This window comes from Lissotriton vulgaris, chromosome 2_1 (assembly GCF_964263255.1).
Source record: "Lissotriton vulgaris chromosome 2_1, aLisVul1.2, whole genome shotgun sequence".
Lineage (NCBI taxonomy): Eukaryota > Metazoa > Chordata > Amphibia > Caudata > Salamandridae > Lissotriton > Lissotriton vulgaris.
In genome coordinates this window covers 1555536080-1555559590 of record NC_141687.1, presented here as the reverse complement: position 1 = coordinate 1555559590, position 23511 = coordinate 1555536080, and the positions used below count along the sequence as shown (strand labels likewise).

Below are 23511 nucleotides of genomic sequence, written 5' to 3'. Positions count from 1 at the left end.
ATATATATATATATATATATATATATATATATCACCTCCAATTCCGCTTTTCTTAAAAAACAGGCTGACACATGCTGGACTTGTTTCCGAGAAGATTTAATGCCACCAATTTCAACACTGAAACATCTTCGCGCTGTCTTTTCCTTTCAGTTTGGGCAGACCGGTTTCGGCGTAATGCCTTTTTCAATGCCGGATATGCTGAAGAGGTAGAGTTCAGACGGACGTTCGCGGGCAGGTAAAATCACCAGGTGAGTCTTTTCATTGGGCCAAAACGGATGACATCACTGGGGGAGGTCTTCTGTTGTTTCCCCCTCCCCTGGCCCAAGACGACTCGCAGTGTGTCTCCCACTCAATTAAAGGAACCGCAGACTTCTGAAATCCAGTGAGCTAGGTGCAGTGACCCCCCACAAGCACACAGTTGTGCTCTGACAAAGTCAGTTTTCAGCTTGTCCCGCTCCTCCGTCAGTTGAGTGGAACATGATGAATTGCATCCCTCGGACCAAATCCACAACAGACCAGCTGTTACTCTTTCCCCATTGCCCACACAAAGTCCAGGCTTGGGGGGGCGCCGCATTTCTGCAGTGCTTGCACGTAGTCCATAAAGTTCGTCGGTGAATGCGGAGCACCTAATCAAGAGGCGTGCCAGTACAGCGGGGCCGACCTTCCGCTTTCTTTTCCTTTCAGTTTGGGCAGACCGGTTTCGGCGTAATGCCTTTTTCAATGCCAGATATGCTGAAGAGGTAGAGTTCAGACGTATATATATATATACATTCGAATTTCAGCAATACTTTGAAGTGCTAAACTCAAGTATGGAGAACCTGAAATTCACTTACAATATCAGCAGTGAAAGGGTGACATTACTTGACACCGAGATATATGTAAAGAACAACAAAATCGAAACCACTCTGCACAGAAAGATAACAGCCACAAACTCTACCCTGGAAGCAACAAGTTTTCACCAACAAGCCTTGGTTGCCAGCATTCCTAATGGAGAGTTTCTCCGACTCAGGTGAATTTGCAGTTAAAATGAAGAGTGGCTACAACACAGTGTGAAAACGAAACACAGATTCTTAAGGAGGAAGTACAACAGTAAAATCGTAAACAAATGCTGGCTAAGAGCTAATGAAAAAAACAGAACTGAATGTCTAACGCCAAAAGAACCAAGTGATACATCAACAGCGGAGGAACCTATTTGCCTAATATTGGGTTATACCCAAGAGGCAAAAGAGATCACACAGATTCTAAGAAAAAATTGGAAAATCCTCAAAATGGACAACACAGTTGGCAAATTAATGGGAAACCACCCGACCATCACGTACCGTAGAGCCACCAATCTTAAAGATCGATTAATTCACAGCCACTTAAGAACCAACCAAAGAAAGGAAATGTGGCTTAAAACAAAAGGCTTCACAAAATGCCATAGTTGTAAAGTGTGCCAAATCGCCAATCCTACAAAGGAATTAACTATGGCAGATGGTAAGGTATGGCGGATACAGTAATTTATCACCTGCAAAAGCTAGTACACTGTGTACATAATGCAGATGCAGGCGGCAGTGGAAGATAACTGTAAGGAGCTCAATGAGGTTAAATTTAGAGAGAGAGCTTACGAGGACCGGTTAGAGAGGTTGGAAAACATGCAGCGAAGAAATAACCTGAAAGTCTTGAAGCTTCCAGAGGGAAAGGAGGGAGAAGATTTTAAAGGTTTTGTGGTCCATTTATTAAAATCTGAACTGAAGATAGAAGAGTCTGAAGGGGAGATTACTGCTGATATACAGAGGATCCACCACGATCTCTTCAGACTGAATCCAAATCTATCTAAACCTAGAAGGATCTTGATTAACTTCCTCACTTATAGCCTAAAAGAAAAGATCCTCGCCATGGCATTGAAGAAGGGCTCCCTTATGGTGGGGGAAGCAAAAATTGAGATCAGATCGGACCTGTCGGTAGTTACAGCAAATAGGCAGTGGGAGCTGGGGAAGCGAATTGAGCCCCTAAGGAAATTGGGGGCGACGGTGCAGTTAAAATTCCCAGCTTTCTTAAAAGTTATGTGGAATAATAAAATGTACTCCTTCAGATTTGTGGAAGACGTGGATAGTTTCCTGGAGCACTGTCAGGGTGGTGGTGCATAGTTAATTGATGTAGGTTGAACTCACGGGTTGCGTAATCAGTATAAAACATTAAAAAAAAGGGTTATTTATAGAAGTTTGGGTAGCACGTCTGCTGGTGACCGGCACTCAAATGGCCTAGGTTTGGGCCTTAGGAATCTGGAAGGGTTCTCCCAGTGAGGGGGGGGGATATGGAGGGGAGGAGGGGGACAGTTAGGGCACAGGCGTGGGGGGGTGGGATAGGTAGAAGGGGGGTGAAAAACAAAAATGTTCTCGTGTGCTACGGACCACCTTGAGGTTAAAAAATTCGAAATCAATATATGATGGTGGAGGGTAAGAGCACGAGGGGAAAAACACAGATGGTGAGATGGGTGTCATGGAATGTTAATGGTCTAAGGGTAAAAGCGAGAAGAGACAGGATCCTGAAGTACTTAAGAGATACTTCAGCAAACATAATGATCCTTCAAGAGACTCATTTAACGGAGGAGGAGTGCAAACAATTTTTGGGTCGACTTCGGTGGATAAGGTACTTTTATAGTTCACCACAAACAAGGGTTACTAGAGGAATACTTGTGATAATTAGAAATGGGCTTGATTGCCAGGTAGAGAGTAGCATAGCGGATGAGAAAGGCCGGTGGTTGATCGTGACCTTAAAGATAGGGGGATCATTATATAATATTATTGGATATTATGGCCCCAATCAGGACGATGTCACCCCGTTGGTAGAACTAACAAAAGAGATGACAGGGCTGTCAGGTTACGTAATTCTTGCAGGGGACTTTAATACAGTACTGGATTCCAAGCTTGACAGATCTGCGAACAGTAGAGCTTTGGGAAATTGCAAAATGGCGGCCAGTGTTAAAAATTTAATAGAGCAGTTTGGGTTATGCGACATCTGGAGGAGGCTGGCCGGGACTGGGCTTGGATATACATACTACAATAAAAAATACAGTCACAGATCCAGAATAGATTTCTTTTTATTAGATGCAAGAATAACGGATAAAGTGAAAGAGGTTGTACATGTAGGAGTTCATTTGTCCCATCACTCAGCGGTCTCCTTAGAATTGGAAATTGGGAGATGCGACTTGGATTCGGTCTGGAGGTTAGATCGCACAGTTCTGTACGATCAGGAAGTAATGCAGTCCCTTCAACAGGAGCTTGAGGTCTTTATCGAACAAAATGTAGGATCAACTAGATTGGACATTGTATGGGAGGCTACCAAGGCTTTTCTCCGGGGGCGACTGGGAACCCTGGGGGCTAAGAGAAGGAGAGAATACTACCAGGAAGTACGGAGTTTGGAACAGGAAATCCGAAAGTATGAAACTATTATTATAAATTCGGGGGTAGCTCCTAAGGAGGAGATTATTCAAGACCTGGAAGGGGTAAAGGAACAACTCACTGCCGTGATTAATAAAAGGGTGAAGGAGAGGATCAGGCAGGATCATTTCGAATACGGGGAAAATCCAGGCAAACTGCTAGCATGGAAGGTTAGGAAAGATCGGGTTAGAAATATGATAAAAGAGATCAAGGTTGGTGTAGAAGGAAAATTAGCCTCAAACACAAATGAGATTGTGGAAGCATTTTATAATCACTTTGAGGAAGTGTATAGTGAAGATCTGCATCCGGACAGGCAGGAGATGGAGGAATGGGTCAGAGTTCTAAAGCCCTCTACGGAAGAACACTGAAGAGTTTTGAACAGAGAGATCAGGCAGGAAGAGGTAGAGAAAGGTATTAGGCAGGCAAAAAAAGGCAAAGCACCTGGCCCGATGGTCTTCCTGTATAAGTCTATAAGAGTTTGATGCAGGGGTTGGCACCATTACTAACAAAGGTGTTCAATGAGGTGTTTTCTGAAAAAAAGGAGATTCCTGCATCATGGGACCAGGCAAACATAATCGTCATACCTAAAGCTGGCAAGTCTCCGAAATATATGGATTCATATAGACCTATCTCACTCTTAAACTGTGATTATAAGTTGTTTGCCAAGATCCTGGCTGATAGGCTGGGCAAAGTGATTCCGTACTTTATTCAAGAAGACCAAAAAGGATTTGTTAAAGGTAGACACCTAAATGAACTAACGTTTTCCCTGATAGGTAGTATAGATGTCGCTGTCGAGCAGAAGCTTCCTCTGGCGGTGGTGGCTTTAGACGCTGCTAAAGCTTTTGATCGTGTAAATTTGGAGTTTTTGAAAATTTTAATAGAGCATCTTCAGCTAGGGGAAAACTTTCTTCAAATTGTGTCACGATTATATCACACGCCAAATTCCAAGGTATTGGTTAATGGAGTTCTTACAAAATCTATCAGGATCATGCGAGGAACCAGGCAGGGGTGCCCTCTTTCCCCGCTTTTATTTGACCTTTATATCGAACCGTTGGCCTGCAAAATAAGAGAGACAGAGAATATCCCTGCTTTTACGTTTCAGGGCTGGTCAAGGAAGATAGGGCTATATGCGGACGATATTGTAGTTTTACCATCGAATTTGACAAAATCACTGGTCGAAATAGAAAGCATTACAAAGAAGTTTGGAGAAGTCTCAGGATATCGATTAAACTCCGATAAAACTGAAATTATGGCTTGGAATTTGGCGGTGGAGCCTGGAATCTCAAAAAAACAGATCAGATATCTGGGGATACAAATCACTCAAGATATAAAACAATTAGCATCGGTAAATTTGGCCAAAACAAGGAAAGACATTACTGTGCTATTGAGAAATTGGAGCTTAATACCACTAACTATGATTGGCCGGGTACATTTGGTTAAAATGATGGCGCTTCCTAAGTTGACCTTTTTATTTGATTCTATTCCTCTCATGTTTGAGAAAGAGGGGTTAGCTAAATTACAGAGTGAAATTGGTTCATTTATCTGGGGTTCCAAGGGTTCAAGGCTATCTTGGAAAAAAATTCGGAGAAAATATGCTAAGGGAGGTCTAGCAGCTCCAGATTTTCAAATTTATTCTTGGGCTTTTTTGCTTAAAAACTGTAGAATGCTCCTCGGAATCCCCAATAATTTAGCAATAGGGGACCTCTTTGCTGCCATGTTGAAAGTAGAAAAACCATACATGATATATAGTCAAACTCCATCTTCTGTCCCAGTGGAATTGTCCGCTTTTTTGCTCTCTATTTTCCTTGCTCTTGTGAATTGCAGTACCTATAGAGTGGTGCTGACAGTAGTATAAATCGAGATTGGTTAGTTGCTGTCTCATATGTGTTTTGGTCTATACAATAAGACCTTCTTACTCATGCTATATGCCATGATACACTGTTTAATTTTGTTTCCTTCATATAGGAATCTGAGTGTGAAATTCTCACACTAACATTTGAAAATTACACAAATTGTGTGAGTATTCATTCCTGTCTGTTTGTCTTGTCCTGACGAAAGCTCTACAGACCCGTTGGGCCAAATAGAGCTGAAACATGTCGACCTATTAATAGCTATATGGTAATCATGTAACTCGATTACCTAATATACTATTATTTTTTCCTTTTAAATTGCAGTGTGCATCTTCTTTATAATAAATTTGGTTTTTTCGGTGCAACACTGTTTTTATTTTTTTTTCGCAATAATTGGTTTGCTTGGTGGCACTGCACTCCAACTCTCATTTTCTCTGGACACTTCTACCCTTTCCAGAGGTTGCCTCGGGTGAGGCTGGCATATAGCACGTCGTTTGTCAACCAGATGAATATGCCATGACGCAAGTGAAGGGGCGGATAAAAGATAAACCGCACGCTTAACATCTTAGCGTCTATGAGGGTTGTCAACACATAACCAATGGTTATTGTACATCCAAGTGTCCATTCCCATCTATGATTATCGAAGTAGAAAAGTGCCACTTGCGGGGTTTTCTGTATAAATTCGCAGATCCAAAGTACTTTAAAAAAGTTAGACTGAAGGTCTTAAGAGATTTAGCTATGGTGTGGTACCGTATTAGGCGAGTGACAAAAATCCCATACTTCAGTGCGGCTGCACCAATCTGGGAGGCTCCGGGGGCTCCAAGTTGGACGGAGGATGTATTAGCAAGGGCATTAAAAACAGAAGGCCCACAGGTTTGGGGCGAGCTGTTCTGCGAAGGAGTTTTGTTACCGTGGGCGGTCTGTGAGCAACTTTGGGGTCGTAACTTTGCAAAATTTAAGTATCTTCAGATACAAAGCTGGGCGGTAGGTAAAGAAAAGTTAATTGGACAACACAACGAGTTAGAAGAGAAGCTGGTTTCAAACATTCGGATAAAAAAAGAAGTGGCAACATGGTATTGGGAAATAGTCGAAATGGAGGATGGCCCTTTTCAACTACCAGAGGTCCTGTGGGGAGAGTGCTTGCCGAGGATCGCTACAGAAGAACAATGGCAAGTAGATATGTTGATTCTTTACAAAGTGGTAAAACCTGCAAATTTAAGGAGGAATCACTTGTTCACCCTCCACAGGGCATATTGGACCCCAAAGAGGCTAGCTAAATTTAAGGATGGGGGCATGGTGTTATGCCCTAAGTCCAAAAGCCCAAATGAAGATGACATTCATATGTTTGCGACATGCCCAGAGATCCAAGATTTTTGGGCAGCTGTAAGTACAACGCTATCAAAAATGATGGAGCTAAATATTACGGTAAGCCCTGAACAGATCATCTCGGGCAGATTGGACACACAAGGTAAGGGCCTTGATGATAACTCTAAGTTGTTTTTCTATGCCATTTTGATTGCTCGAAGAGAAATATGTAAATTATGGGTATCGCCAGAGCCTCCGACAGACTTAATGTGGATTAGAGCTATGAGAGGCATAGCTAAGTTGGATATGGCCGGTCAAAATAACAGGAAGCACCAGTTTTGGAATTTATTTTTAAATCACTATGGGTGAGGGGAACGGGAGTTCAAAATCATGTGACTTTAACGATGTGAGAAGAAAATCGGTCCGATGATTAAGTCACTTTTGATGCTCTTGGAGGTCAATGTAGTCTATATGCTTTGCTACACCAGGCATGGCTGTGGTACTTCCCATCTCCCTTAAGCCTATAAGCCTGCAGTATAAGCAGTAGGAAACAACCTCTCATAGTTGAGTTGAAAACCACCTAAGGGCGCTACAAGATAAGAAGGGGTGGGAAGTGGCGTATGAGGACAAAAAATATATATATATATATATATATATCAGCAGTGAAAGGGTGACATTACTTGACACCGAGATATATGTAAAGAACAACAAAATCGAAACCACTCTGCACAGAAAGATAACAGCCACAAACTCTACCCTGGAAGCAACAAGTTTTCACCAACAAGCCTTGGTTGTGAGAAGTTGGCCCGATATGCAACGTTCGCTATTCTAGCGACCGCTATGTATCGTTCCAACGACCCTTATGGTGTTTGGTTGTAAGTCAACCTATAGACCAGCTATCCTAGTAGCGTGGATACGAGCAGTCTAAGGCTAAAGACTCGAGAGGGCGTGTTAAGCCAGCTGTTTACCACACATGTACCCCTTGAACACCCAGTGAAAGGACACCACACAAGTGTTATGAAAATAAACAGTATATTTATTAAGAATCACAACAGCCCTGTACTCTTTATGAGGACAGGGTACTAAGCACAAACCAAATCTCTTTAGCAAATACTTCAAGTGCACAATTTAAAAACAAGTGTCCGAGGACACGGGAAGGTTAAGGTCTCGGGCGGACCCGATAAGGCAAGTCGGAAGCGAGGGACTCGGGACCCTAGAGTAAGGAGGCTATGCAGGCACCGAAATGCCGAGTTACCTAGCCACGAGGGCTGCGGCTGCACAAGTCTTACAGGCGTCGGGGTCTTCGCTGACGAGCCAGGAGCCGGAAGAAAAGGAGTTGCTGGCCGGCGACCAGTGCTGAATAGTTCGTAGAGATCCAAGCCTGGATCGGAGATTGAAGAAACCTGAAAGCAGAGGGGACCAAGTTCGTACTACTAGCCAGTAGTCAGAGGGTACCAGGAAGGCACCGGTTGGCCGTCACCTCGACCAGGTGAGTGGGCGACGCTAGGCTCTGCAGTCTCACGGACCAGGAGGCGTTGTCGGCGACCACGGTGGAGGTGCGAGCTGTCCCACGAAGGATGATGCTGTCGGCGTCGCTGGGCCCAGGATGGGGCAACAAGCCTTGGCAGTTCTCAGGGCCACGTGGTGGGCCTAAGATGTCGTCTTGAGTGGACCAGGAGGGTCCGGGGTGCTTCTCGCAAAGATGGAAGCAAGGGCCAGTCTGGAGCAACCAGACCAGCAGTGATGATTCTCGGATGTCGTCACAGAAGGGCACAAGCCAGCGGCTAGTGACCAGACAACGTGCTGAGCAGCGAGCAGAAGGGCCCCACGCAGATCGTGGAGATGCTGGGAGACTGCACTTCGGTGCTGGAGCGGCTCAGGGTCGGGGCTTCTCGGACCCCAGAGCACTCACCAGAGAGTTACCTCGATGGTCGTGCTGGTTTTAAGAGCGTGCAGGTTCTGATGATGGTCGGTCCCTCGAGGTCTCGTCGCACCCACAGATCACAGCTGAGCTGATGACGTGGGTAGAGGTCAGAGGTGCCAGGGAAGCCGGTTCTCGTCGAGCTGGGCCGTCGGATTCCTTGAGGAAGGACTTACAGCAAACCGCAGAGTTCTTAGATGGTGCCCGCTGATGCAGGGTGACTACTCCTTAGCCACAAGGGAGAAATCTTGAGAAGAGTCTTGAAGTCCTTTCGTAGAAAGTATTCTTGATTCAAAGATGATCTAATTTGGAAGGGTCCCCGCTCCGGCCTTTATTCTAAAGAAAGGGGTGGGTACATGACTAGGTCCTGCCCTAAGGGTGGGACCAGGAAGGGGGGTCGTTACACCCCTCTCCCCTGCCGGACTTTCCCCAGGCCAGGGCTGTCGCCCCTGGAACTGGTTCTAACCGGCAGATGCGTAGTGAGCACCGGGGTGCCACTCCGCAGTCACCTTCTCGCAAAAGCCCTACCTACCCAGAATACACAAACCCTGTCTGGGACGGTGCGAACACCGCCCTCAACAGGAAACCCTTTGTCCAAGTGCTCCTCGCTGGAAGGACTCCCAGCAGCAGGAGGTCAGACTCGTGTCTGTGGTGGCAGCATCCATTTTGTGGAGCTGAGGCTTTCGTTAACTTTAACCGGGGTTCACAGTTACGTACATGTCGTGTCCCTCTAGAAGGGCGGAATGCTAACCTCGTCGCCAGGGTTGGTGAGAGGGCAGCACCCCGATTCGTATGACACCTTACTCGACATGTCTTGATAACGCGACACCGAAGTTACCGATGTGGTACGCGTTATCATGGAACAGCCATTGGGTCTTTTCTCCGCAAGCTGCAACCGGCTCGGCTCGGGCCAGAACACAGTTCACACGAGCCCATGCACTCTGCCTTCAGGATTGTCAAGGCCTGCCATAGGAGTGACTGATAGGAACTCGGGTGTCCATTGTATGGTTAGATATAGGGCTACTATATCCAAAGCAAAGGGTGATTACACGACTTCGCCCCAGCTGTCATGCAGCCAGTTGTGTCAAATTTAGGAGGCCAGCCAGGGGTGGCATAATACATGCTTCAGCCCCTGGCGGCCCTGGGTACACCTATGCCCTGAGTTACAGGGTCTGATAAGGTGGCCCAGTACCAATTGGAAATGTACCTAGGGTACATGGAATCCATTTTAAAGAGAGAGCAGTAGGCCTGGGGTCCTGATTGGCAGGGTCCCAGGTCGACTATGTCCAAAACCAGCTAAAACACAGGGCAAAAAGTTGGGGGCAACCATAGTCAGGATGTACCTTCCTACACAACCCCCCCCCCAAACGAAAGGAGATAAGGCTATCCTTGTCCAGGTAAGCCTCTATTACCTAAGTGGCCATATAAGGAAGGACCAGCTCTGGCTTGGTTTCCCCCTGTGTCATGGTCCACTAGGCAACCCCTCACCCTAAGGGTATCTGAGGGTCTCCACCATAGGGAATCTCTGTCTCTGGTGTGTCTTGGGAAAGAAGAAGGCTGATGCTGGGATGGAGTACTGAAGTGAGGCTCCTCTACCTTTGGGCTCATCTTCCTCCAACCACCATTCATCATGCGTGCCTTTCTCTCTTTAGCTGAGATGCACTGAGCTCTCAGGGTCAGCCTCTGGCTACCTAAAGCTGGAGGCTGAGTCCCTCTGTTTGGCTTACTGGAGGGACAGGTCAGGTCTGGGGTTTTTAGGCCCCATGTTTGGCTGTGCCCAACAGTGTCCAGCTGTGGGAGTTCCCTAACTACTTTTAAGGGGGATCCCTCAGGAGTCTGTTCTATTTTCACTTGGCTAGGTTTACCAGCTTCAGTGATCCTAATCTTCTGATTAAGGGGTTCTTTTGGACAGGGGGCCCTTTTGGGTCCACCACTGGCCTCCCTAATCTCTTCAGCCCTGGGCTGACTGAGACAGGGTAGAGAGGTGCAGGTTACCTGCTTCAGACTGGGTCCCACCTGGGAAGGGTCCACTACCATCAGGGGCTCTGCCAGGCTAGGCCTGACTACCTCTGGGGCAGTTCCTTCAACAGGGGTAGAGTCAGTTCCCTGAGGAGGCTGGCTCTCACCTAGTGTCTGGGAGGGGGAAGACTCTTCTTCCTCCTCAGTGCTCTCTGTTTGAGTGGAGTGATCCATTGTTTCAGGCTTCACAACCTCACTATCGGTCTGAGTAGAGGCTGAGACCATTTCAACCTTGCCAACCTTTTCAGGAGGGCACTCAGTCTGTGTTTGGGCTGTGACTGTCACAGCCCTCCTATCCTGCTCTGGAAAGTCTGTCTGAGCCTGGGCAGTGGCTACCACTGCCCTTCCAACCTTTTCAGGGAGGAATGGTGCTTGGACTGGGGCTGTAGCTATTACTGCCCCACTAACCTGTCTGGATAGGCCTATCATTCTGGAGTGAGTTTCTTGCTCCACCTCAGCCCATGCTGAGAGTTCCAGGTCGTTCCCCAGTAAGCAATCTACAGGTAGGTTATCTGTCACTGCCACTCTCATGGGCCCTGTGACATTACCCCAACTGAGCTTGACTACTGCCATGGGATGCCTTCTCTTCACTCCATGAATGTCTGTCACCTGATAAGTAAAACCAGGGGTCAGTTGAGCAGAGGGGACCAGATGGTCACTCACCATGGTGAGGCTGGCCCCTGTGTCTCTGAATGCCTCAACTTTCTGACCATTCACTAAAACTTCTTGTCTATACTTGCCCAAAATGTGGGGTCCAGTAGTGAAGTTGGCAAACCCCATGCCAGTCTCACAGACAAGAGTGTGGTCAGGGAACCTGGCTAAGCCATAGTCCTCCTGATTGCCCAAAGTAATGCCCACCACATTCTTGGGGGCACTCCCACCACCTGGGGGATTACCACTAGTGGTAACAGGAGGTCTGGGAGTGTTACTTGGGGGTATGTTTTCCTTATTGCTATTTTTAGGGCACTTGGCATCACTTTTGTAATGGCCCCCCTGTTTACAGGTATGGCAATAAGGTTTCTTCTGTTCTGAAGGAGTGTTCTGGGACCCACCACCCTTGTTGGAGTTTTGGGGCCCTTGGGAAGTCTTCTCTGTGGATTTATCCCCACCCTTCTCTTGAGGCTTGGTTGATTCCTTTTTCTGGTCACCACCCTGGTTTTTAGGCCTAACCCTGGTTCTGACCCATTTGTCTGCCCTCTTACCCAATTCCTGTGGAGAGGTCAGATCAGAGTCTACCAGGTGCTGGTGTAATAACTGGTTCTGACAATTATTTAAGATTTGCTCCCTTATAATTAGATTATACAATCCTTTGTAATCAGTAACCTTACTACCCAGTAGCCAGCCTTCAAAAGCCTTAGTGGCACAATCGACGAAATCAGACCAATCTTGAGACTGCGTTTTCTGGGTATCCCTGAACAGCACCCTGTACTGCTCAGTGGTTAGGCCGAACCCTTCAACGAGTGTATTCTTCAAGACTTGGTAATTGTTAGCATCCTCCACCCTTGTGGTGAGGAGCTTGTCTCTTCCTTTTCCTTCAAAGGAGAGCCACAAGATAGCTGCCCACTGACTCTGGGGAACACCCTGCACCGTGCAGGCCCTCTCCAAAGCAGTAATCCATTTGTGGATGTCATCCCCTTGTTTAAAGGGGGGCACTATCTTACCAAGGTGTTTCGTATCGAAACTCTTTTCCCTATTACTAGGTACATTGCTGCCACCAGTGGGGACTACCCCACTTAACTGTTGCTCTCTAGCAAAGGCAAGCCTTTCTTTGGCCAGGGCAAGTTCTTCCCTTTCGATCCTCAGATTAGCTGCCCTTTCCTTCGCTTCGTACACTCTCCTCTGAGGGGACGTCATCCCTCTCTGAGAAGAGTTGTGAGAGCCATTGGTTCGAAGGGATCCGCCAGAGTCTCTTGACAGAGATCGGGCTCGTCCATTCCCAATGTTAAGCTGACCTGATAGTGGCCCCAGGGGTTCCCCAGTACCGCTATCATGTTTGCTTAAGTTGGACCTGCTTAGTCTGACGACTTCTACCTGTCCCTTATCTGCCTCATCCCCAGAGAGATCCTCATCCTCATCCTCCTCGCCATCTTCGTTCTCAGTTGCGAGGTGTATGAGGTCAGGATCGTCCCGGGTTCCCTCGAGGGGAGGCATGTCTCCTTCTGGATTAGAAGAGCTACGAAGTTTCTCAGCTCTCCTGGCATCATAAGTCTCCAAGAGACCAATCAGAAAGGACGTTGTGGGGTTAGACCCCTGCTGAATCTTCCGGGAGTGACACAGTCGTCTTAACTCCTTGAAGCTCAGCACAGTATATCCTGAAGGGATGACCTGTGGAGGGTCAACTGACACAAGGGGAGACTCAGAGTTTCCTCCCTGGCCCGACATACTGTTTCTAGTGTGGTGTAAGTGATGCACCTACCTACACTATGTGTTTTCCTACTGTTCCCTTGCTAAGAGTTGTAGCCAAGGTGTGCTAAGCCTTGAGGAGCTACAACAGCTGGTTCAGTAGAACTCAGAGTATTCTAAGCTTTTAGTTATATGTACTAACAGTACTTGTGCGATCTTTCAACAAGATATTCTTAGGATACGTGTGGTAAAACAACAGCAAGCTCAAATCCCAACCGCTGCCACCAATGTGAGAAGTTGGCCCGATATGCAACGTTCGCTATTCTAGCGACCGCTATGTATCGTTCCAACGACCCTTATGGTGTTTGGTTGTAAGTCAACCTATAGACCAGCTATCCTAGTAGCGTGGATACGAGCAGTCTAAGGCTAAAGACTCGAGAGGGCGTGTTAAGCCAGCTGTTTACCACACATGTACCCCTTGAACACCCAGTGAAAGGACACCACACAAGTGTTATGAAAATAAACAGTATATTTATTAAGAATCACAACAGCCCTGTACTCTTTATGAGGACAGGGTACTAAGCACAAACCAAATCTCTTTAGCAAATACTTCAAGTGCACAATTTAAAAACAAGTGTCCGAGGACACGGGAAGGTTAAGGTCTCGGGCGGACCCGATAAGGCAAGTCGGAAGCGAGGGACTCGGGACCCTAGAGTAAGGAGGCTATGCAGGCACCGAAATGCCGAGTTACCTAGCCACGAGGGCTGCGGCTGCACAAGTCTTACAGGCGTCGGGGTCTTCGCTGACGAGCCAGGAGCCGGAAGAAAAGGAGTTGCTGGCCGGCGACCAGTGCTGAATAGTTCGTAGAGATCCAAGCCTGGATCGGAGATTGAAGAAACCTGAAAGCAGAGGGGACCAAGTTCGTACTACTAGCCAGTAGTCAGAGGGTACCAGGAAGGCACCGGTTGGCCGTCACCTCGACCAGGTGAGTGGGCGACGCTAGGCTCTGCAGTCTCACGGACCAGGAGGCGTTGTCGGCGACCACGGTGGAGGTGCGAGCTGTCCCACGAAGGATGATGCTGTCGGCGTCGCTGGGCCCAGGATGGGGCAACAAGCCTTGGCAGTTCTCAGGGCCACGTGGTGGGCCTAAGATGGCGTCTTGAGTGGACCAGGAGGGTCCGGGGTGCTTCTCGCAAAGATGGAAGCAAGGGCCAGTCTGGAGCAACCAGACCAGCAGTGATGATTCTCGGATGTCGTCACAGAAGGGCACAAGCCAGCGGCTAGTGACCAGACAACGTGCTGAGCAGCGAGCAGAAGGGCCCCACGCAGATCGTGGAGATGCTGGGAGACTGCACTTCGGTGCTGGAGCGGCTCAGGGTCGGGGCTTCTCGGACCCCAGAGCACTCACCAGAGAGTTACCTCGATGGTCGTGCTGGTTTTAAGAGCGTGCAGGTTCTGATGATGGCCGGTCCCTCGAGGTCTCGTCGCACCCACAGATCACAGCTGAGCTGATGACGTGGGTAGAGGTCAGAGGTGCCAGGGAAGCCGGTTCCCGTCGAGCTGGGCCGTCGGATTCCTTGAGGAAGGACTTACAGCAAACCGCAGAGTTCTTAGATGGTGCCCGCTGATGCAGGGTGACTACTCCTTAGCCACAAGGGAGAAATCTTGAGAAGAGTCTTGAAGTCCTTTCGTAGAAAGTATTCTTGATTCAAAGATGATCTAATTTGGAAGGGTCCCCGCTCCGGCCTTTATTCTAAAGAAAGGGGTGGGTACATGACTAGGTCCTGCCCTAAGGGTGGGACCAGGAAGGGGGGTCGTTACACCCCTCTCCCCTGCCGGACTTTCCCCAGGCCAGGGCTGTCGCCCCTGGAACTGGTTCTAACCGGCAGATGCGTAGTGAGCACCGGGGTGCCACTCCGCAGTCACCTTCTCGCAAAAGCCCTACCTACCCAGAATACACAAACCCTGTCTGGGACGGTGCGAACACCGCCCTCGACAGGAAACCCTTTGTCCAAGTGCTCCTCGCTGGAAGGACTCCCAGCAGCAGGAGGTCAGACTCGTGTCTGTGGTGGCAGCATCCATTTTGTGGAGCTGAGGCTTTCGTTAACTTTAACCGGGGTTCACAGTTACGTACATGTCGTGTCCCTCTAGAAGGGCGGAATGCTAACCTCGTCGCCAGGGTTGGTGAGAGGGCAGCACCCCGATTCGTATGACACCTTACTCGACATGTCTTGATAACGCGACACCGAAGTTACCGATGTGGTACGCGTTATCATGGAACAGCCATTGGGTCTTTTCTCCGCAAGCTGCAACCGGCTCGGCTCGGGCCAGAACACAGTTCACACGAGCCCATGCACTCTGCCTTCAGGATTGTCAAGGCCTGCCATAGGAGTGACTGATAGGAACTCGGGTGTCCATTGTATGGTTAGATATAGGGCTACTATATCCAAAGCAAAGGGTGATTACACGACTTCGCCCCAGCTGTCATGCAGCCAGTTGTGTCAAATTTAGGAGGCCAGCCAGGGGTGGCATAATACATGCTTCAGCCCCTGGCGGCCCTGGGTACACCTATGCCCTGAGTTACAGGGTCTGATAAGGTGGCCCAGTACCAATTGGAAATGTACCTAGGGTACATGGAATCCATTTTAAAGAGAGCGCAGTAGGCCTGGGGTCCTGATTGGCAGGGTCCCAGGTCGACTATGTCCAAAACCAGCTAAAACACAGGGCAAAAAGTTGGGGGCAACCATAGTCAGGATGTACCTTCCTACATTGGTTGCCAGCATTCCTAATGGAGAGTTTCTCCGACTCAGGCGAATTTGAAGTTAAAAAGAAGAGTGGCTACAACACAGTGTGAAAACGAAACACAGATTCTTAAGGAGGAAGTACAACAGTAAAATCGTAAACAAATGCTGGCTAAGAGCTAATGAAAAAAAACAGAACTGAATGTCTAACGCCAAAAGAACCAAGTGATACATCAACAGCGGAGGAACCTATTTGCCTAATATTGGGTTATACCCAAGAGGCAAAAGAGATCACACAGATTCTAAGAAAAAATTGGAAAATCCTCAAAATGGACAACAAAGTTGGCAAATTAATGGGAAACCACCCGACCATCAAGTACCGTAGAGCCACCAATCTTAAAGATCGATTAATTCACAGCCACTTAAGAACCAACCAAAGAAAGGAAATGTGGCTTAAAACAAAAGGCTTCACAAAATGCCATAGTTGTAAAGTGTGCCAAATCGCCAATCCTACAAAGGAATTAACTATGGCAGATGGTAAGGTATGGCGGATACAGTAATTTATCACCTGCAAAAGCCAGTACACTGTGTACATAATAGAATGCCCATGTAAACTCAAATATGTGGGGAGCACAATTTGCGAGCTCAAGAAGAGAGTCCTTGAACACGTGAGAGCGACGGTAAATAAGGACAAAAATAATGCCATTGCAAAACATGTAGAATATCATCACAAGGGTGATTGGAAATGTTTAAAATTCAGTGGAATTGAAACTGTCCCGAGAGTGCACGTGGGGGTAACAGGGAACAAACCTTAAGGCAGAAGGAGTCCAGACACATCCTTAATTTCAGAACCATGTCCCCGTATGGATTGAACTTATCTGAAGAATAATATATACACCTTTGAAGCACCCTGGAAACCGTGATATGTTCTTAACCAAGGAAAGAGAAATGGAAAACAGAAATAAGAGTTGGTTCTACAATGAGAAGTGGCTTAAAAAGGGAAAAGAATCAATGGATAACTGAATGGAATAAAGTTATATTATATGATAGCATAATCAGGGAAACCAAGGCACGAATCAGAATGAATTTTGTGGACCGAACAGACCCAAAAACAAAAGAATTACATTTATTCTAGAAGCAATGGGGTTTGAACAATGAAGTTACAAAACTACAAGAAAAGTCAGTAAATAGACCAAAATCCTTAGAAGAGGATCTATAGAACCTGATTCAAATAGTCTGCATAATTACAAGACAAGCAACTAAAATATATAACTTGAAAAGGACAACATTTCTCTGTGAAACATAAGAACACTTTCCGAAATTTTAAATTGTAAATACAAAAACTCTATGTCCCATAATGCACTATTAGACTAAATGAAAAGTAACAGGAAATGTTGTAATGATGTGAAAATTACAAAAAACGCTGTTTATTGTGAACATACCAACCGTGATCAAGGTATAAGCATACCAAAACGTGTAGGTTGTTCGCCTGTAACGCGATATTGATTTGCATTAGAGCAATAAATAAATACACTGCTGCTGAGAATTGCAAAGTGAGAGTGCGACTTCATTTGGGATCCTGTGGGTGACACAGGATATATATATATATAGTTACTGAAGAAGTCCTGAAGAAATCACGGACTCCCACACAGGATTAGTGGGTGAAGCAGAGTGCAATTTATTCAACAAAAGATCAGCTCGGACCAGTGTCCTCCATGACGCGATTCACATGATGCGTCTCCATTTTACTGACTTATTTAAAGTGAAGTAAGTGCACAATCAGCTATAAAAAATAGGCTAACCGTGTTACCATAAACATAAACAACAGACTCAGCCACTTATAATGGTCATTGAAACATGGAATGCAGTAACTAAATATATACTGTTGAGAAAGAATAAAGTTCATCGTGCATTTAGCATCAGTGAAACTCAATATCTACAAAGTGCAGCTGTTATCCCTTTAGAGTCCTAAATTAGAAAGGCTCGAACCGGTTTGTAATTGTTGCTGTAAGGCAAATCTTGGCAAGTGCCGGAAAGTGAAGCACCTATGCTGAGTCTTCTTTTTAACCGCATCGCTGCGGCGGTTATTTTTCTGCTGTGCGGCTTTTTTCAAAAAGCTGCGTTAGATGACGAGCTCAGCTCGTCATCCGCACACGACCACCGTGGCTGATTACAAGCTGAGCTCGTCATCAGCAGCGAAGGGGTTAACCAGCATTCAATAATTGTTTTGACCAAAATAAAAAAAAAAACAGTGCATAAAGGGCAAGACTGCAGATATTCATAAATTATGTACGCAATATTTTAAGATGTTTTAAATCCTCACAATTTGTTAAAAATTGCCAACAGGCAGGTAGACTACGGTTCAGAAGATAGCAACAGAAACATTCCATCCTAAAGTGCAAATACAATATTGTCTGGGAAAATCTCTTAAAGACATCACGTAACCCTACCTGCTAAAAGATACAAAAATTCGATGTATTAAAAACGAATTGATGTTTAAGAAATACCTGCTCTATAAAACAATGAATAAATAGCTAAGATGCCTCATACTCACATTGGTAGTCTGGATAAAAACAAAGTGCCATGTGCCTAACAAGTGCAAGAAGTGCTGTGCAAAAAACAGTTTATCACACTAGCAGCACGGGGTAAAACCCTGAATCACTTAAGCCTAAGCGATCCGAAAGTGCAAGTGCAAAAATAGTCACACGTCATATATATATATATATATATATATATATATATATATATACACAAAGAGCCAAAATGTGTAAAAAATACTAATATCTAAACACTGTTACTCCTGAAGCAAATGACTTTACAACACAGCCTATATAAAACTCACTATATGGGAAAAGACACTAAAACAAGTTATGAAGGTCCTCATTCATGTTAAGGTCATTAGGGACTCTTGTGTCGAGGGCTAAGATAAAGTGAGATTCACTTTGTCTTCATAACTTATGTCGTTTCCCTCCCTGGCCAGGGTTGGAAACAGACCCTAAAAAAGTATATTCCAAGTCCTTTAGTTTATTGTCATGAACAGACTTGAAGTGTCTGGCCACTGGATAATTGTGGTCAGGGTTCACGATGGCCCTAACATGCTGGAGAAAAAGCGTATGCACCGGGAGCTTAGTGGTGTCGATATACTCCAAATACAAGTGCACTTAAATTTATAAATTGCGTATTCAGAACGGCATGTTAGATGTTCCTGAATAGCAATCTCCTTATCACTAAAAGCTGTTTTATAGTGGGTGCTATTCTTGGCAAGCGTGCACGCACGGCAAGAGCTACATTAAAAAAAAAAAACTGTTTTGGTGAGCCTGGTATTTTTAGGTTTCACCTCAGGCATAGATTTAACAAGAGCATCCCTCATAGAGGGTGCCCGTCTGATGGTGATAGCTGGTAGGTTTTGCAGAATGGGACCAAGAATGTTATTGGTCAAAATTATTGGCCATTCTGAGTAAATGATCTTGCGAATAGCTTGTTCTTGTGTGCTAAAGGTAGTTATTAGCCGATTTGGGTGCACAACCTTCTCAGAATTTTCAATGTCAGTCTCCTGGCTTGAGTGAGGCTGAAGTAAACCTTCCCTTTGCATGTCATTAGCTTTGTTCAGGGCTAAGGTCAGTTGGTGTTTACTATAACCCCTGTCAATGAATCTCTGAAAAGCTTCCATCTGGCATTTGTTAGACACTGTCTCGGAGCTACAAATTCTGCGAATACGAATGAACTCCCCATAGGGTATGCTGTTAATGAGGTGCCGAGGGTGTGCACTGTCAGCATGAAGGATCGAGTTACCAGCGGTGGATTTTCTCTGTAACTGAGTGTGGAGGATACCTTCATCGACATACAATAAAACATCTAGAAATTCAACGATAGAGTCATCAATGGAAGCTGTAAACCTTAAATTCAAATCATTAACATTGATATTGTCTACGAACTTCAAAGCATCATCCTTGGACCCATTCCAGATAAGGCAGACATCATCTATGTAGCTCCAGTAGTGTACTATATGGCTCCACCAGAGGTGGTGAGTGGTTATGAGGACATGCTTCTCCCACCAGCCAACATGTAAACATGAATAGCTTCGGGAGAAGCATGACCCCATCGCCACACCACGCACCTGCTGGCAAATCTCATTCTGGAATTGAAAAAAGTTGGTGGTAAGGCACAGATCAATAATCTCTAACAGCATATTATTATGTTCTCTCATATTCAAGTCCCGATTCGCTAGGAAGTGTTTAGTAGCATTGATTCCATGACAGTGATTTATACTAGTGTAAAGGGATTTAATATGCATTACCACTAACAGAAAATCTGAACATGAAGTGACATTCCTGATTTTATTCAAAAAGTCCGTAGTGTCTTTTAAATATGATGGTAGGCTGACCACAAGCGGCTGTAAAAAGAAATCTACATATTTCAACAACTTCTCATTCATGCTTCCCTGAGCAGAGATAATCGGCCGACCAGGTACAGGAGTGACCTTCTTGTGAACTTTTGGCAGAAATAGAATACGGGTGTGCCCGGACGTTCGACGTTAAGAAATTAATTTCCTCTTTGGTCACTAATCCGTTCCGCCTCCAATGGTGTATTCTTTTGCGGGTTTTATCCTCTGCGGCTCTCATTTTGAATTTAGAAGACTTGTCAAAAAGTTGCCGTTCTGATTCTGCCTAATAATCAACTAGTGATCATAGAACTGTGTTCCCACCTTTGTCCGATTTGTTTATGATGAGTTCTGGATTTTGTTGAAATTTTTTAATCATTAGATGGTATTGACTGTTTCTGAAGTCCTATTGGCGTGTTTTGGATAACACAGTTCTATTAAGGGATTTGAGCTCAGTGATGACTCTGTCGCTAAAAACATCTATTGCTCCTTTGGCATTAAGGGCAAAAAAAGAGGAAGCTGGATGAAATGGACTTGTAACTGATTTATTTACACACATAACTTGACTGACAGTAGGTGCTTCCTCAAGGCTTGTTTCATGTGCCAGATCATACATCGTCTGTAAGTTAGGAATATCTTTAACCTGCAGAGCACCATCAGTATTGCCGACACTGGATGTATTATTCATTAATTTGCCTGTGAACGTGTTCAACTGAGATTGTTTAATAAGTTAGATTTTTCTAATACATTTGAACATGTCAATCCGTGCCTGATTGTATGAGAAATGATTTTTGGGACAGACTGACAACCCCAATGAAAGAAGTTGTTCTTCAGCTTTGGGTAGCACCGTATCTGTCAGGTTGATGACAGTATTCTATGTCACACTTGTTATTTCTTCCAGGTCCTTCTTGCATTGCCTCTTGATGAAGTTTTGCTGGTGCCTGACCCTCCTCTCCCTCCTCCGTTTATTGGCTGGTCTCCTTGCACATATTGAGGTTTGCGGGGCGCAAGGTGTACCGCCGGTCCTCGCTCACAAAATTCAATTCCTCTGCAAGGGAGAAGTTTGTTATGCCAGATGTTCTTAGGGCCGAAGTGCTAGGTCTGCTATCATCTGAATCACTATTGGATGTTAAAGAGGCAGAGTCAGAATCACCGTCTACTGTCCTTGTCTCAATTCCACTGATTGCTTGTTTGCTTTGCGAATTGCCCCCGGTTAGTGCCTGTCGCCTATAGTTATCATGTTTGCGGGCAAAAGTGAATATCCTTCTGGTAGCATAATCATTCTGGTCGCGTCCAAACTTGTAGATTTTCCGTTCTTTATTAACCTCATCATGTTTTTTGATGCGTAGATGAATTTCTTTTTTACTTTTAATGGCAAAGTCACTTTCTCCTGTAGCATGTAGTATGCCATTGATACGTTCGATTTTAAACAAGAGAGCATTGCGGTAAATTTCGGCATATTTTATGAGAATGTGAATCATATTCATAGATGCCTGCAAATTGTTTTCAGCCCACTCTTTTAACATTAAAGGGTTCGGGTTTTCGAAGGTAGGAGCAATCAACACACTCTGGGCACTCGATTGGCTCTCTATATTTTTCTAACGATTTCTTCTCCCATCATTTGGATAGTTTGTTTTTTAGTAATTTTTCAAGTGTTTTTAAAAAGGTTTTTACATCATTACTATGAGCATCAGTGTTAAAACTACTTGGCTTGTTTGTGACTGCAGGAAGATTTTGAAATAGAGCTTCCGCCGATGATTCTCTGTCACGGATTGCATCGTTGGAAAACATATTGCCTCAAACAAATATATCTGAATATGAATCAATACACCGTGTCACTGCTCAAACAGGTCCGTTAGATGTAAGGACTGGAGTTAATTCCATAACCCGCTAATCCCTGCTCAATCACTAAAACTGAAGGTTGACTTACCAGTTCAAAACTTGCCGCTATATATATTACCTACTGGCGGTTGCCAGTAGGTAGTTCTAGTTAGGACCATTTATCCATAGGAAAAGCGTTTTTCTTTTCCCAATAACTTTGGCGCCGGTTGACAAATCTTCATGAAATTTTCAAAACGTATGGCCCTCTCTGGTCAGCTCCTATCTTGAAAGTTTTGGGGTGATTCGGAATGCAGGGGGTGAGAAAAAAGGAGGGTCCCAAAACATGTTTTCTCCATGTTAATTCCCATAGGAGACTTTAGACACGGCTACAGCTCGAACTGCTGAATGGAATTACACCAAATTTGGCATGAAGGTAGCCCTTGCCTCAGAAAGAACTCCTTTTTTTATATGGTGCAAATCCGTTCAGTAGTTGCTGAGAAAATAAAAAAATAGAAGTATCGATATATAGAGGCCTGGTGGATCCGCGCACCCTGCCGATCACGAGCTTCATGCTAATTGGCTGTCAACACTCCAAACCAGGAAGTGTTGGCAACCATCTTGTGCCTCGGTAACTGAGGCACAAGAAAACAGAAAAACTAAGGCACAAAACAAGAAAAGTGGGCAGGGTAGAAACACCCTGACCCATAAGGCTTGCTCAGGGGGTTCCACAAGGACACCCAAGGGCCCAAAAAAACATTAAAAAAATAAAATTGTCGATATTCTCGCACCCAGTGGCAATTTCGGCCAAAAATTAAAAAAAAGGAAGCACTTCCTTATTATTTAGCCCCCGGGTGGGCCAAATACCGGGGGCATGTAAAATTGAAATTGCAGGGGCACAGGCAGGCCCCCGCAGCTCCGGGGACCACCACCCCCTGAAGCTTTATATTTTTATGTTGGGGGCCTCCAAGGCCCCCGCAAGCCCCGGGGACCGCCACCCTAGGGGCTTTTATTAATTATTTAGCAGGGGCTTATCCCCCCCCGCTGCCCCGGGACCTCCACCCCCAGGGCTTTAAAAAAAATACATATACCTGTGTGAGGGGGGCTTGAGCCCCCCCACATGCCCCGGGGACCGCCATCTCCCTGGAGCACGAATTATGTAAACTTGGGGGTCTGTTACGGACCATCAAACCCCAGGGACCACCACCTACCCGGGGCTTTGCCAATGTTGGTAGTGGGAACGCGCAGCCCCCTCCTTGAGCCCTTGATGGTCCTGGGGACCACCACCCCCAGGGCCAGCTCCTCCAATGTACCGGGGTACCCACCCCGGGACACTGCTGTTTGCAATGACAGGGCGGGACCAACACAGCTCCCACCCTGTCATTGGAAACTCCGCTTTGCTTCATTGAAGCGAGAGCAGGGAAACCTGCTCTTGCTTCAATGAAGCAAAGCAGATTGCTTTTCCACATGGGGAGCTTCATGTTAGCAGCTCCCCATATGGAAAAGCAATGCGGGCTCCCACAGGACGCGGGGAGCCGGTGGGACCGTGGGGGAATTCGGGCTCCCCCATAGTCCCCAACGGAGAAAGCCCGCCTCGGTGATGGGGTCACGGGGCTCGAAGTTGCCAGGAGGGGAGCCACGCCCCCTCCCCAAAATGTAATTTAAAAAAATAAATAAATAAAGACCGGCCTGGGGGGATGGGATCCCCAGG

General features: G+C 45.9%; 1 protein-coding gene across 1 annotated transcript in view; it reads left to right on the top strand.

Moving 5' to 3' along the window:
• Positions 1–23511, top strand: part of LOC147732898 (nicotinamide N-methyltransferase-like) — a 194452-nt gene that overhangs the window by 78740 nt on the left and 92201 nt on the right. The window lies entirely within an intron of this gene.